The sequence below is a fragment of the Crinia signifera genome, chromosome 1 (genome assembly GCF_055691185.1).
Source record: "Crinia signifera chromosome 1, ASM5569118v1, whole genome shotgun sequence".
NCBI classification, from domain to species: Eukaryota; Metazoa; Chordata; class Amphibia; order Anura; family Myobatrachidae; genus Crinia; species Crinia signifera.
In genome coordinates, this window is record NC_139217.1 from 255,029,992 (window position 1) to 255,044,969 (window position 14,978).

A 14,978-nucleotide genomic window follows, 5' to 3' on the forward strand; every position below is an offset into this window, starting at 1 on the left:
CCCACACCCCCAAACTCTCCACTTAAATAACATATAACTAAAAGTCAATAGGTCGACAGGCAATAAGTGGACACATGAGTAAGGTTGACATGCAATAGATTGATACAAGCAAAAGGTCGACATGGAAATTGAAATCAGAACAAGTCACTACACAACTACCTTTTTTGTATGTCAACCATTGGCATGTAGACTATTTGCTTGCGTCAGCCTTTTTCATATGCTGACCTATTTATTGCCATTTGGACCTTGAAAAAGACTTCTGCGAAAGTCAAAACGCGTTGGTCATATGTGAGTGGGCGGACAGGCGGATCTGGAGTGACAGTGCCGGAAGGTAGAAGATAACTGGAAGTGATTTGCCCCGGGACAATTTCACTTGCGCATTTAAGAACTGCTGATACCAGTTCTGCCCCATCTGGTAATTGTAATCTTGACCTCCTTATGCTCACCCTGGATGTTTTAGCAATTTTTTTCACTGCAGGGAATGCCCTATATGAAATATTAGTGTAATATATCGACTGGAAATCGAGTTGTGGTTTACCAGTGATTTTGTGTATATTAAAGTGTTGTTTTACTGTACTTCACTATATTTAACTTTTTTCACATGGTACCATCACTTAACTATACACCGTAACTAAATGTAATGGGACATGCTACCATGATGAGACACTACCTTTGTAGTGTCCTGGTTGGGGGCTCCACGCAGGAAGCAGGAGGTAAAGATGTTAAGCAATACTGCCTGTCTTTAACCTTCTTGCCCAAGTACAGTCCCAGCTACTACCTACCCCCAGCGATGCCTGTCCCTAAACCCCCTCCTTGTGCCAGTACTGACTGCACCCACGGTTATCTGCTCTTACCCTTACATCCTCCCTTCTCCCAGCACTGTCTGTGGCTAACCAATTTCTTGCCTCAACTGCTATCTACCCTTACCCCCTCCTTGCCCCACAGTAGTGCCCCAGCTGCACTCTATATATTGTGATGGGGCCTAGTAAGACCTCCTTTTAATAGCTACACATCAAACCAAATAATCTGGAAGGATACATTCAAATATTGAATTGTTTCAGAGGCATAAATACAATTCTTGAATCAAAGCCCTTTAATCCAACCTTTAGGCAATGGTTAATGTAAACATACAGACCCTCTTCTCTTCAAGGCCTCTTCTCTATCCTCATCCAGCTTGATCTGTCGGCTGCCTTTGACACTGTTGACCACCCTCTCCTACTCAACACCCTCTGCTCCTTTGGCATCACTGGCACTGTCTTCTCCTGGTTCACCTCATACCTCTCCGATCGCTCCTTCTCCGTCTCCACTCCGAGCTCCTCCTCTCCTACTACCCCGCAGCCAGTCGGTGTTCCCCAAGGGTCAGTCCTTGGCCCTCTCCTCTTCTCCCTCTACACCACCTCTCTGGGCACCCTCATCAGCTCCTATGGTTTTCATTACCACCTTTATGCTGATGATACCCTAATCTATCTCTCCTCCCCGACCTATCCCCATCACTCCTGTCCAAGGTCTCCGAATGCCTCACGGCCATCTCAGCCTGGATGATCCAACGCTTCCTGAAACTAAACATGGCTAAAACTGAACTTCTAATCTTCCATCCCCCGAACATCCCCTCTTCTCCCACTATCTCCATCAGCATTGGTGAAACCGAGATCACCTCCACCGACCAAACGCGTTGCCTCGGTGTCATCATTGACTCCTCCCTCTCTTTCACCCCCACATTCGTGCTCTCACAGTCTTGCCATTTTCACCTACGCAACATCTCACGCATCAGACCATTCCTCTCCAATGACGCGACCAAAATTCTCATTCATTCTTTTGTCATCTCCCGCCTTGACTACTGCAACATCCTTCTCTCTGGGCTACCTCTCACCCGCCTCGCACCTCTCCAATCCATTCTTAACGCTGCTGCTAGGCTCATCTTCCTCTCCCGCCGCTCTACCTCCGCCTCCCCCCTCTGTCTATCTCTTCACTGGCTCCCCATTCCGAGTTCTCTTTAAACTCCTCACCACCACCTACAAGGCTCTCTCCACCTCCACCGCTCCTTACCTCTCTTCACTGATCTCTATCCACACACCCTCCCGTCCTCTTCACTCCATCGCTGACTGACCTCTCACCTAATCACCTCCTCTCACTCCCGTGTCCAAGACTTCTGTCGCGCTGCCCCCCTGCACTGGAACAACCTCCCGCCACCCATCAGGCTTTCTGATTCCCTTACCACCTTCAAGCGCTCCCTCAAAACCCACTTTTTTCGACTAGCCTATCCCTCCTCCTAACCTCTTTTGATCCTCCTATCCTGCCTCCGTTCCCCTCCGTTCCTACTTATCCTATTGTTTTTCGTTCGTCCACCCACCTATTTTTAGTATGTTAACTCTTATGAGTAGGTTCCTCCTTCCTCACGTACTCACCCTACCTCTTTACCTCACCTGTGCTCCTGTCCTGTTCTTCCCTTCCTCTACTTCATCTTCAGTCTCCTCGACAATTTTGACACCTACTTCTGAACTGATGCTGATTTTAGTTCTACCAGCTATACCCCTATTCATACTGTATTTTTCAACACACCCTGTACGTTACCTTGTAATTTGTGTGCTATGTACGGCGCTGCGGACACTTTGCGGGCTGCTGCTGCATGCGCTTGCCACATTTTTAGCATGCCCTCATATCAAAACTCTAGCATGGCATGATGGGATATGTACTCACACCGTAGCTGGAGATACCCATAGCATCTTCAAGAGAAACAAAATAAAAGCCATACTCTCCTAAACCAGCAAATACTTACACGGAGTACCTACTGCATGTAATCACCATGATCAGTACATGTTCAGAAAAACAAACAAGTAATGCAGTGCACACTGTAAAATGCCTCAGCACATAACTGCTCCCATCAGCTGTAACCTACTTCTCCACAATGAGAACCCTTGTGCTTTGGCAGAAAACTAGGCACTCCTTAACAAATATGATGTTGTGGAATTGCTCTTTTACGTGTTACCAATAGTTTGTAAAGTGTTTATGCATGACCTATCTACAGAAAATTTTAACCCCTTCCCGACATTTGACGTACATGTACGTCATGGTCGGGAAGTACTTCCCGACATTTGACGTACATGTACGTCATGACTTCTAACTGTCACTGCGTCTAGAGACGCAGTGACAGTTAGGTGATGTCTGCTGTCCCTGACAGCAGACATCCCCCCTCGCCGCCCAGGGGGGGCAGGGGTGCCCCCCCCGGTCGGCGATCGCTGTGATTGGCTGTTCAAATCTGAACAGCCATTCACAGCGTTTCCTGTGTTACCGGCGGCTAAGCCGCTCGGTAACACAGGGATCGGTGGTGATCGGTGCTGTCAAGTACAGCACCGATCACCACCGTTGTGCAGCCCCCCCTCGAACCCGCCGGGCACTCACCCGGCAGCAGCACCCCCGGCTCCCCCGGAGCGTCTGGAGCGCACGCAGCGCTGCCCTCCTCCCCCCTCCCCCCCGCAGCAGCAGCATCAAGCTGCAGAAAAAGTAAAAAATTCAATATATGCACTGAAAATATATATATGTGTGTGTGTGTGTATATACCGCACCGATTACCACCGATCGCCAGCCCCCCTCCCTCCCACCCACCCGGCTGCCGCAGCGCCAGCACCCCTCCCACCCCCCCGCCAGCCGCAGCGCCAGCCCCCCTCCCAAAGCTGGTGACTAAAATGGGGTCACTTGTGGGGGGGTTCCACTGTATTGGTGCTTCGGGGGTCTTGCTAATGCGACATAGCACCCACCATTCATTCCACCATCAAAAATCACTCCTTCCCTTCTGAGTCCTGCCATGCACCCAACTGGTATTTTTTGGTCACACGTGAGGCATTGCCGTACTCGGGAGAAATTGGGGCACAGATTTTGGGGTGCTTTGTCTCCTTCATTCCTTGTGAAAATAAAAAATTTTGAGCCAGAACTGCATTTTTCTGTAAAAAATTACATTTTTTTACACAAAAATGCAGATCTGGCTCAAAATTTTTCATTTTCACAAGGAATGAAGGAGACAAAGCACCCCAAAATCTGTGCCCCAATTTCTCCCGAGTACGGCAATGCCTCATGTGTGACCAAAAAATACCAGTTGGGTGCATGGCAGGACTCAGAAGGGAAGGAGTGATTTTTGGATTTTGCAGCACAGATTCTGGTTGAATGACCCCCGAAACACCCATACAGTGGAACCCCCCCACAAGTGACCCCATTTTGCAAACTACACCCTTCAGGGAATTCATCAAGGGGTATAGTGTACATTTCAAACCCCCCGGGGTTTCACCAATTTTGATACAACTGAGCTGTGAAAATGAAAAATTAATTTTTTTCATTTTCACTGCCCAGTTGTACCACAATTGGTGAAACCCCTGGGGGTTTGAAATGTACACTATACCCCTAGATGAATTCCCTGAAGGGTGTAGTTTGCAAAATGGGGTCACTTGTGGGGGGGTACCTAACTTTTAGCATCTTATGGTGCCTAGAAACCTACATTGTGCCTAAAAAATAATCTCATAAAAAGGAGGCTCCAAAATCAAGTAGGTGCTCCTTCTATTATGAAGCCTGTGGTTTGGTCACCGTGCACACTAGGGCCACATATAGGATATTTATGAAAACCAAAGAATTGGGGGAATCAATTTTTAGTCACATTTCTCTAGTAAAATCTACTGTGTTCCTTAGAAAAATGTATTAAAATTGCAAATCTGCAAAAAAAATGAAATTTTGAAATTTCACCTACACTTTCTTTTAATTCCTGTGAAACACCTAAAGGGTTAACAAACTTCCAAAATGCTGTTTTGAATACTGTGAGGGGTGCAGTTTTTGAAATGGCATCATTTATGGGGGTGTCTCACATACAAGTCACTCAAAGTCACATCATAACTGACCTGGTCCCTAAAAAAATCAGAGTTTGAAATTTTCTTGAAAATTTGAGAATTTGCTATTCATATTTGAAGCCTCCTAGTGTCCAAAAAAATGAAAAGGAGGTTGAAATAATGATTGCAACATAAAGTAGACATATGGTCTTTGTTAGTTATTAACTATTTTGAGTGGTATGTTTATTTGTCTCACAAGCAGAAAATGTGACATTTTGCAAATTGCTAAATTTTCCATTTTTTCACGACATTTTGGTATTTTTCACAAAAAAACACAGACTGTATCGACCCAAATTTACCACTAACTTGAAGTACAATGTGTCATGAGAAAACAATCTCAAAATCACTGGGATAAGTAAAAGCAAAAAAAAGTTATCCCCACTTAAGTGAAACATGTCAGATTTGAAAAAAATGGCTCTGTCAGGAACGCAAAAACTGGCTCTGTCAGGAAGGGGTTAATGTAACTACTGATCATATAAATTTAGGCCATTGGAGGATTATAAGCTTAATGCTAAGGCTGTAAAACTGGAACAAATACAATTTTTCCTCATTCAGCAACTGAGAATCATTTGCAATTACAGAAAGTCTGTTGTTTTATAAGTGCTACCCATATTTCCTATGGAATCGCCTGCAATTACACAAAGCGCATAAACAGCTGTTTTAGGTTACATTCAGAGCATGAAATGCCAAGCTGTAAAATAACACTAACACACCTGTGATATTTATGGAAGCAATTTTAAAGGAATCACAACGGTTTACAAGATTACAAAAAAAACACAAGTATCTATAAAACGCTCTGCATTATTTACCTACACTACCTGCACAGACAACTTCTTGGCAGACCACACGCTTCGCTTACTCAGCTGACAGTGACTGCATCACTAGTATTATCCTAGGAATAGAAATGCCCCACATGATCCTTTCCACAGAGAAACAAATGCTTACATACATAAGGGTATATACAAACCAAGGTGACCGATGTAATGTGCAGGAGGAACCTGGTGAGAACTATATGTATGAAACACAAATAGTTCCCCGCACTACTAGTACACCTTGTGTCCTATCAAGGACAGTGTAATCAAGGTCATCACAGACTGACGGCTCACTTTTCTTCATTAACTACACTGGTAACATCATGTTCTTGGTGGTTTAATATTACCATAACGTTGGCACTACCAGAGGTGGTAAGAATGACTGTAAAAGCAGCTATCAAGGCTGCACTGATGCCTATTACATTTCTTTTAATGTCTGTCAGGTACTTCCACATCTTTGCGGGCACCGCGTAGGCTATGGAACAGCTATGGTACTGCACGGTGAGTCACAAGGGTTATTTTCGGTGAGGGTCACTACTAGGTCAGGAATCTGAGTGCACCATCACACTGGCTCCATGCCACCACCCTGTGTCCACTCCACCATTTATTACCTTAAGTAAAAATGTGGCGAGCGAAACCACGAGCTTAAAGCATGGCGAGTGAAGCGAGCCCACAAGGGAACTCGCAGGCTCCGCTGTGATTCACACAGGACCAAGCATCACATCTGCTTTGCAATATATGCAATCTGCAAGGTTTTTATGTGATTGTTTGCCGCAATTGCAGAAAAATTTCAAGCCAAGTGCATTCTACCGTAATCAGCCCAGATCACCCTTACGCACTGGAGCAATGTTAATGAAGGACGGAACGAACACTGTTTCTTCCTTCATTAAGATGCACGCTGTCACTAGGTTTGATGTGCAGCCCATCAAACCTAGAGTTTGTCACAAGAGACCGTGGGAGGGCACATATTGTGCACACTGAGCAATATGCTAGTCCAATCCGCCTCAGGTGGCAAATCGCTCAGTGCATACCCAGTTTAAAAAAACTGAAACCCAATGTATGAATTATAGAAATATGTGGTGGAAAAAAATCATAGTTGTAAACCAGAAAATGTAAACAATATATTTAATACAAGTTGCAGAAGTGCTAAAAAAATATAAAAATAAAAAAAAGTTAATCTTAAAGGAAATGCCCTATTAAGAGGCAGCAATTAGGGGTGCCAATACCGGGGAATTTTTTCAATCCAGGAAATCGGGATTGAAAAAATGCCTAATCCCGGGAGTTTTTCATAGGGCCAACAGTAATTAGGTTGACAACTAATGGTCGACATGGTTAAAAAGTCGATACAAGCAATAGCTTAACATGAGTTTTTAATGTTTCTTAGTGTATATGTCGACATGGACACCGTATAAGTGTACCGCTACGCTCGGCACCCTATTATATTCTGTCTCTATTTATTTATTAACAGTTATTTATATAGCGCACACATAGGCCCTTATTCAGATCTGATCCGCCCGCCCATGTGTCCGGCCACCCGCCCACCCGTCCGGCCACCCGCCCGCCATGTGTCCGGCCACCCGCCGTCAGCTGCGGTGGCTTCCCCTGTCTGTCCTTCCCCTGCACACAGAGAGACAGACGCTAGAAGTCATAGTTCACCTCTAGCGTCTGACAGGAAGCACAGCTCTGCACTTCCTGGTAACGCTGCCGGGCTGTGCTCCCTGTCAGAGATGCTGGAAGTGAAAAATGACTTCTAGCGTCTGGCTCTCTGTGCACAGGGGAAGGCAGGATAAAGCAGGGGGCAGCAGCAGCTGACGGGCAGTTGGCTGGGCACATATTAACCCCTTGGCAACGGAAATAAACCCCCCTTGGCAACGAGCAAGAACCCCTGACAAAAAATATTAACCCCTTGGCAACATTTAAAAACCCCTTGGCAACGTACATTAACCCCCCCTTGGCAACGAGCAAGAACCCCTGGCAACGTACATTAACCCCCCTTGGCATTGAGCATTAACCCCTGGGAACAAATATAAACCCCTGGCAATGCATGTTAACCCCTTGGCAACGGACATTGACTCCCTTGGCAACAAGCAGGTAATTTATAATGTATTAGAAGCCTTACTGTGGGGAGCAACATGGTGTGGCATAGTCAGTGTGTATCGATTTTTGTGTGACATCCCATTTTTTTGGGACGGTCCTGTGGGAATTAGACACTGGCCATGCCCTCACAGCGACAAAACGGCGCCCAAAATTTTTTGACGTGTGCCTGCGGCAAGCACATATATTCCTTTCTCCACTGCCGTAGTTGGGAGGTATGCATTAGGTGTGAGGGGTATTGCAATGTGTGGCATAATGTGTCAGGGGCATTACAGTGTGCAGCATAGTATCAGGCATTATGGTGTGCTGCATCATGTTTCAGAGAAATGGCGGTGTGTGGCATAATGTATCGGGCATTACAGTGTGCAGCATATTGCGCTGGGGCATTATGGTGTGCGGCATAGTATTAGGGGCATTGTTCAAATTTTAGTAGCTCTCAGGGACTTTTTTTTGTCACAAGTAGATCTCGCTCAATTAAGGTTGGAGACCACTGGACTAGGAGAGCGGGCATGGGGTTAGCTGTGTCCATGCACCAACTCACGCATTCGCATGTGCAGTCTAATGCCAGGCAGCGTCTGAGCACTCACTCAGACACTGCCCGGCTGTTCCCGACCTGGCGTGCAGCCTGCGCTGTGTGATTCGGTCATAGGTCATGCTGCGCAGGCCGTAGCGCTGACCACCAGTGCCGGAACCTGTTTGCCGCCCACATCATACCCCATGCCGGAACCTGCTCGCCACCGGGCCTCCCACGTCGCACATGTCTACCTGACGCCTGCCTCTGCACCGCGGCCGCCTGCCCCCCCTCCGCAGCAAGTCAGTGTGCGGGCACAGGGGGCAATATTCTTTTAGGGATGCCAATCCCTGGATCCCGGGTTTCAGCATTTTTCAATCCCAGTGATATTGGTGTACCGGCCCCAAGATTTCTGTTGCCATCCCTTACATAGAAATGACCTTCTAGACCTACTTTGTCTCTGTCCCTGTGTCCCCACCATCTCTGTCACCACCGCCTCTGTCCCTGCATCCCGCTCTATGCACCTTTGTCCCCGCCATCTCTCTCCCTGCATACCCACCATTCCTCTCACTCTCCCTGAATTTTGCCTCAATCTGTGTGGAATAATTTGAATTTTGTGACATGTGAATTTTAAGAGATTCCATGTGAATTTTGGCTCATTCTGTGTAGCATGTGTAAGGGGCAAGTATAAGGGGTCTACTATTGTGTTGCATTAAGGGTATATGGTGTGGTACACACCCCTATATCCTTTAATGGCCACACCTCTTTTCTGTCGCTTGCCACTCCAGGGGGGCCCCATGACGCTGTTGTACCGTGGCTTAGGATTTCTCTTGGCAGCCCTGGCCATTAGATAAATTGCCCTTAGCCGAACTAGCACTGCTCGGGCGTGTGCCACCTGCCAAGGCAGGTGTCTGTCTGGTGCCAGTGCCCCTGTATTTCTCCTATAGGTGGCAGCCGCCCGGGGGCGGGGTGGGCGTGAATAATGTGCCTTTTGCAAGCATTCTTAACGGCTTTCGACCTGTAATTCTGTGGCTGGTAATGTCTCTGCAAATAGGCAGCATATGATACCCCCGCCTGACCCGCCCACCCGGCACAGCCTGCTATTGTGCCCAGTCAGATGCCCGCTGCACTGTATGTACAGATGGATAGCCGTAGGGAGGCAGGCATTGAGGATTGCATTCCTGCACATGCGATGTCGCCCAGGCTACATGGGGATGGCTGCTGCATAGGACACCAGTGTTAGACTGGCAGCACTGAGCGGTGACAGGGGCATGTGCCAGTGCGTAGGGTAAGCACTCAGTGTCAGCGGATGACATACCTCTCTGTGTGTGCGCCCCGGAGGTGCCCGGTTACCCGTTCCACACAGCCCGTTCGCTCCAGGCCACCGTACCTCTGTCTGGCTATGAGTGAGCAGCCGAGTAGCTAGGCAGGCCACGCCCTCCCTAGAGCTGCCATGATAACAACTCAGGAGATTGGTCTGCAAAATAAGAGTGGCATGAACCTGCGCCAATCTAACTCAAGGAGGCGGAGCAGAGAGGGAGAGAGACGGGAGCGCTCGGCGTGATGAGAGGAGTGCAAGTAGCCTGTAGTTAATGAAGAGAAGGAGGGATCACTGATCCCATGTGGCTGGTATTGGTGGGGGGATGGAAGAAGGGTGAACAGAGGGTATTAGAAAAACGGGGTGAAAGGTGACAGAAGTGGGAGGGGCACAGATTACCTCGTGCGACTTGTGAATCACAATACACACAGCTCCACACACCCACTTTCCTACCTAATGGCGTATCCGGCAGCACAAACACTCCATACTATAGCAGTGTACATGTGAATTACAGTCGGGTGTACTACATTTAAGTACGGGGACATTTTTATTTTGAGTGGAATAGATAGCACAATTATTTAAAGTATTTTAAATTAACACTAGTTTTATATAATTATATTTATTTTACCTAGCACAATTTGCAGCCTGATAATTATAATGTGCTGATTAATATATTCTGCCCATATGGTTTTGATATTTTAATGTTATTGAGTCTTGCGTCCATATTAGGAAAGTGGACCAGCTACATATTGATATATTAGGGACCAAGTAGTGTGACATTCTCTGTGGTAGGAATATTTGTCATTGCAATACAGGACACTGTACCACCCCAATTTGCCTGCACACAGGAATATAATATTGCCAGTATAGGGAAGTCCAGGAACAGAACACTGTGTCCCTCCTGGAATAGGCCATGTTGGGAGGTATGATACATGAACAAGGAAGTCCAGGAATGGAGCGTTGTGTCCCTCCTAGACTGGGTCATGTTGGAAGGTATGGACTATACAGCAGGCATGTCCAAACTATGGCCCTCCAGCTGTTGTGAAACTACATATCCCAGCATGCCTTGCAATAGTTTAACATTCCCTAATAGCAAAACTGTGGCAACATATGATGGGACTTGTAGTTTCACAACAGCTGGAGGGCCAAAGTTTGGCCGTGACTGGTATACAGGTACACTTACCACCAAGACATATTTTCCAATATAGACATGTCACACCAAAATAGTTCTGAATTATCAGAAACACCAGCTTCTGTCTCCTTCCCTTCTTGCATATGGCGGATGCTTCTTTTGTGAGTATCTCCGACTATATCAATTTACTGTTGAGCTTCTGCTAAATAAATTGTAAATGAGCCCCTCAATATTGTAACTGGGTATGGGTCACAAAAACAAATCATCACACGGTCCTATGCAGTTTCCCCACTTGCTTCCATACATTGAATGGCTTTCAGCACTCTGATTGGTGGATGGTTCCAGCCATCCACCAATCAGCATGCTGATAGCCAATTACTTTCTGGCTGCTCAGTTTGTGTGCGATTCACATTCAGAGCGACCAGGCAGCATTCTCTACCGCCTCCCAAGAAGCAGATGCACACGACCCAATCTGCCCCAACTTGTAGGCCCCTGGAACTGAGGGGTCCTTGGGCAGCTGCCCATTGATCCCATACATTAATATGGCCGATTTACCAAAGCATTGAGAAAAAAAATTGTGACAAAGTATTAGCAAATCAGTTTCTACCTTACATCTTACAGCAGCGGTGGGGAACCTCAGGCCCGGAGGTCGTATGTGGCCCCTGTAGCTGATGTGAGTGGCCCGCCAACCCGCCAGGTGGCTTTGCAGGCTGTCAAGTACAGGGGAATTCTCGTGAGAGGTCGTAGTTCTCACGAGATTTCTCTTAATCAACAGCCGCCGGAGACTGTCAGTCCTACTCAACTTTTTACATATGGCCCCCTGAAGGAATCTTTCCCCATACAAACGGCCCTTGGCACAAAAAAGGGTCCCCACCCGTCTTACAGGCTGTGTTTGAAAAATGTCAGGAGCTGATTGGTTGGTACATTACCTCTCAAACTCTGCTCTCCACTTTGATAAATACCCCCTTCCCTTATATGCAAATGAAAATAAATGTTGATGCATGCAGTAACAAGTATTCCATATGGGCAGATGCAGCATAGATTGTAAGCTTGCGAGCAGGGCCTTCCTATATGTCAGTTTGTTTCTACCCAGTTTGTTTAATCACTGATGTGAAACTGTAAATAAATAAATAGCAGCACATAGCAGCAGATGTACACATAACCGCAGAAAAATATTAATCAAGTCCATACCATACTACACGTCTGCAGTGCTAATTGAAAGCAGATTGACTCGAGGAGTTCCCATTGTACTCAAATATATTCTGGATACATTGCAATTTTTTAAAACTTTTTAAAGACTATTCAATATATTGACTGTTCAGCAGGCTCCACTGAGGCAGCACCAGCTCATCTCATCAGTGAGGTGAGCTTCTGTACAGCTGGAACTCTACAAAGGGAGGAGAGAGCATATTACAGGTTCTGAACTGGGTGCATCACATCGGGGGAAATTTACTGAGAATACAAATACGATATTTCATATTCTTAATACGAATGAATACGGCTGCAACAGCCGTATGCAAATTTGTGTTCCGGAGGGGAATTTACAAAGCAGTCAAACACGACTGCTTTGTAAACCCCCGATGTCGTATTAATTCGTATTAGCGGCCGTATATATGGCCGCTAATACGAATCTGTCTCAGTTACTGTATATCCGTGCAGGATGCAATGTGTTAAAAAAATAGAAAAATAAATACAAAAAACGTGACCAGCACCAGACTGAGAGCCAGGGCTGGTATTAAAAAAAAAAATTAAAATCAGGTAACCATTCAAGTAGGGCTCCGCTGAATTTTTTAAAACCAGCCCCAGGGCCAATCCGGTTCCCAAAATACAGGGGACAAAATGACTAGGGGTCCCCCATATTTTAAGAACCAGCCCAGGGCCCAACCAGCCAGCAGGGTAATGCCACAGCCGGGAGGGGGGGGGGGGGAGGGACCAGGACCACAGACACCGGACCCGGGGACCTACCTACGGGCTCAAGATATTTAAGTAACAGTATGTGTGGGCTTTGGATGAAATAAAGTTTTGTTTTTAATGTGTGTCAGTGTTTATTTTACTATTTTTAATACTGTGGAACTACAAGTGCCAGCGTGCCCTTTAATGCCCCGCATGCTGGAACTTGTGGTTCTCTAAGTCCCCGCATGCGGGGGAGGCGTGCTGGGACTCCGTTCCACAGTATTAGACAATAGTTACTTCTATTTTTTACACCATTTTATCAGCCAGGTGGCCACTGCTCCAGGGTCACCAGGGACAGCACCAGGCTTCAGCCTGGCCAGGTAAGTCCTGGAGGGGGGGACCCTTTATTGGGGGAGACCCCAGGACCCCTGGCCAGGCTGACTGGTCAGTAGGGCTGAATGCTTTGGCCGGGGGGGACTTGTATAAAAAGTCCAACCCCCCCCCCCCAACCCTGGCTGTGGCATTACCCTGCTGGCTGGGCCTGGTTCTTAAAATGGGATGCAGTTTAAATCCCGGCCTTCAGAATCCCGACCGCCGAAATCCCGACACTTTCTCCCTCCGTGGGTGTCCACGACACCCCTGGAGGGAGAATAAATTAGCGTGCCGAGCGTAGCGAGGCACCGGGCCCGCTGCGTGGCGAGCGCAGCGAGCCCGCAAGGGGGGGCGATCCACGTCCCCCCCCTTGTCGGGATTTTGAACGCCGGGATCTCATACTGAATCCCTTAAAACACGGGGAACCCCTAGTCATTTTGTCCCCCGTATTTTGGGAACCAGCCTCGACCCTGGGGTTGGTTTTAAAAAATTCAGCAGAGCCCTACTTGAATGTTTTTTTTTTAGTTATTTGTTTATTATTCAATTTTTTACACATTGCAGCCTGCATGGATCTGACTGATCCGTGCAGGCTGAAGCCAAAATATTAAGTCTATTTTCCAGGCGTATTTGACCAGCAATTAGCGGGCGTATCCTGCTAATTACCGGCCGTATTTTTTGAATGGTGATTCCTATTCATATTCTGTCGATGGTGTATTCATTCGTATTTGTAAATATAAATATGAATGTCCCATCAATACGAATAATCGTATTTTTGGCATAGTAAATGCCAAAAATACGAATACGCCAAAAAAAAAAAAAAAAGTATTTTACAATGAAAATATGATTTTTTTCCCCCAAATTTTTCTTAGTAAATTTCCCCCATCATGTCAGTGCTAGTTTCTCCAGCCAGCATCATGTTAAATAAATGTATTTGGTAGGTGGACTCAGCAGCTGCCTAATGGTAGGGTCACCAACCTTGTATATCCAACTGGTCATGGAAAGGATGACTCCCCGACAGTCGAGATTCACGGTCGATTCGAGTGGGAATCCCGATTTACACAGGCTATTTTACCTCTTGAGAGTCCCCGACCCCCATAGAGGGAGAATAGAATAGGATAGGATGGCCAGCGCCCCCATTGGGCTCCTGACAGTCTGGATTCCATATTACATTTATAGCTTAGAAGTCTCTAGCCATATCAGAGAGAATACAGAAATATGTATGACCTCACTACTGTGTAAAATTTTCAAACTGACTGGTATAGAGGGAGATTCTGGATGTAAAACTGAATGAAAAACACGAATGTAACATTTTAGCAAACATTGGCATCTGGCTCATTACTATGAAGTTTAAATATCAGAGGGACCTCTGATGAAACTGACCCCTTACACCACAGAGAAACTAGTGAGGAGGTTTATCTTCCAGGATTTTTAACATTTATCCCACCACACACACTTGCCCAACTTAACCAAAAAGTTGCCTAGCAGTGATTCAGAGAATAGGTCAAGCATAGCGCCAGGACCAAGTGTGTATGTGGCACACCACCCTCGCTCTCTTTACTAGACACAGATTGTTCTTAAGGCCCCCATACACTATGCGATTTTGGGACAATTTCATCTGATTTCGGCACTTTAGGCTGATAACCATGTGAAGACACCCCAAAATCGCAGGTGTGTGACATCTGATCCGATCCGATGCGCAGTCCCGTGCGCATCGGATCGGATCAGGGAGGTTGGACGGTCAGCCCATAAGATCACGTCAGACCTCCCTGTATGCATATGCCTGCCCACCTAACAGGCATATGCATACAGACTGACCGGGGCAGCAGTGGGGCCAGCAGCGCTCATCAGCGGGCCCTGACTCTTTAAATAGCTGGTGGTGCTGGCAAGTATTGACCTGGCCGGGCGGTGTGATCAGCAGCGCTGCGGGACGGCCAGTGCAGTGGTGGACTGGCAGGTATTAGATTTTTAAAAATACCTG

At 46.7% G+C, this 14,978-nt stretch overlaps 1 protein-coding gene across 1 annotated transcript in view; it reads right to left on the bottom strand.

The window, feature by feature from the left end:
- Positions 1–9,757, bottom strand: part of SLC25A42 (solute carrier family 25 member 42) — a 50,995-nt gene extending 41,238 nt beyond the window's left edge. Inside the window, exon 1 of the mRNA XM_083180479.1 lies at positions 9,604–9,757. The gene's annotated coding sequence lies outside the window, so the exon portion shown is untranslated. The remainder of the gene's footprint in view (positions 1–9,603) is intronic.
- Positions 9,758–14,978: the final 5,221 nt, after the last annotated feature.